Consider the following 2,304-nt stretch of genomic DNA (forward strand, 5'->3'; position numbering starts at 1 on the left):
TCTCCAACGTCTCGTGAGACTTTCAAACAAGCCATATAACTTTTTTAAAATATATATATTCGTTAATTATTACCATTTGACAGTAGCATAGTAAAGGCCCCGAATATAGCAAAGTAAAATTATTAAAGATCAATGCGCCAGCATAATAATGTAACGCAACTCCCCTCCACGTCACTAGAGCGCGCCTGTTTTCCTGACACATTTGTCGCCCTAGGCAACCGCCTACTTCGCCTATAGCAATGGCCGGCCCTGGGTATTGATCGTCCCTGCTAAAATATATACTGTATCCTCAAAACAAGATTCCTTTACTTATTAGACAATAATATCAAAGTTGAAGTTTTATAGTTTTGGAGTCCATGTCTGTTAGAAGCGAGCTCATGGTAGTTTAATATAAAAGTTGATTAAAGAAAATAATTATTTTAAGCAAGATTAGCAAAAAATGGATGGTCTTGCCACTGCTGGCACTAAACACTAGCTTTGGTGATATATAGACAACAATCACATCTTTAAATTTAATAACAATAAACATTAAGTTTGATTTTGAATGCATTTTAGAAATGCTTAACAAATGTGTACCTTTTGTGATGTTATGTCAAGCAATGTTTTAATCATTAGTCTTAAATTATTTTAGTTTGCGGACACCTGAGGTTTCAAGTTTGATCATAAAGATAAGAAACTCAATGTATGTGTCTGTCAAATACAAGAAATATAAGTGTAAGTGCAAAATCGCATTTTAACTTTAGGAATAACTTGTGTAAAAATAGATCGATATGGAGCACTGCAGCATTAGTTTGATTGTTAGATGTTGTGTGAACGATCAAATTCAGTTAAGTTTAACAGCTTTATTTTTTATATTAATTTATTTTTCAATTTAAATAAAACTACCTCAGTGATCGTCACTATTGCACATTTTGGCACAAAATGCTGAAAGACTTTGACTGTTGCCATCATAAGACTGATTTTATGTGACATTTTGCACATAATTATTTTTCTTTATTTAAAAAAAATTATATTTTTGTTAGTTTGTTGTTGTAAATGTTCCAATTGGGACAGAGATTGTTAAATTAAATGTTCATGTTATATATTTTGGTTGCATTTGTAAGTAAAAATGTAACTGCTTAACTAGGCACGTAATATAAAAATACTGATAAATGAATGGGATCGTATTGCAATCACATCAAAGAAGGGGTTTGGTGATCGCCAAAAATCATATCACTGGCGGAGAAAATCGATTTTGTATCGAATCGCAATGAACTGTCCGATTTACACCCCTACTTAAAAATCTACTACATTTTAAGTCAGATCTGTTGGTTTCTTATTTTCAGTCTTTTTTTCAATGCATTTCTACTCATTAAAAGTCAGAGCTCTCAGGTCACTCTGTCCCTGTATGAATCTCGGTCGCTGTGATCTTATTCTGAAGGAAAACAATCAATAGGAAATGGTTGAGTGCCAAACACGTTTGACTGAAGTCCTAGACACTAGAACCATGATTTTGAAAACATGTCCTCCTCTATAATGATGTCTAACAGTCACAGAATAACAAGAATAATGACATCACATAACCATGAATAAAACGCAATAATAAGTCCTGATAAATTTACTAACTCATGCAAAGTTGGACCCAAACAATAAGTTTGTCATTAGTTACACTTACAGTAGTCTCATTAAAAACTAACCATCTTGGGATTACATTTATGCATCTGGCAGACCCTTTTTCATGCAAAGCAATTTACAGTGCATTCATGCAACACACTTCAATCAGTCTGAATGTTAAATGGGAAACAAAGCCAAAACCTTTGCATTGTCAATAAGACACCCTGCAAGCAATTTTGAATTTTAAACGCTTTATAATCAATGTTGACTTTGCTAAAAAGTGAAAGTTGGATCTACTTAAAACATTAATTCAATTCAATTCATATAGCGCTTTTCACAATTGTTTAATTGTTTCAAAGCAGCTTTATATAAATAGATGCAGGAAAAAACACAGAAAAATCTTAAAAACATAAACAGCAGAATACAGCGGTTAAGATTAAGATTACCTCATTTGGTAACAGTAACACTTAAAAATTCAAGTTTAATCAACTTAAATTTTCTCACTTCTACATGAAAAAAATTAAGCATTTAAAAACTACTTCATTACTTCAATTGGTAACAATGTTTAACTTAAAATGAGAAAATGTAAGTTGAAAAAAAATAATTTTTAGGGGTAACCAATTAAAGATTACCTCCTTTCACTTTTTACAGTGCATGATAAAATCTCACATGTTATTTTGGACCAATTTTAAGTTTATTTTGACCTGGCAT

The sequence above is a fragment of the Misgurnus anguillicaudatus genome, unplaced genomic scaffold (assembly GCF_027580225.2).
Source record: "Misgurnus anguillicaudatus unplaced genomic scaffold, ASM2758022v2 HiC_scaffold_34, whole genome shotgun sequence".
In the NCBI taxonomy this organism is placed as follows: Eukaryota; Metazoa; Chordata; class Actinopteri; order Cypriniformes; family Cobitidae; genus Misgurnus; species Misgurnus anguillicaudatus.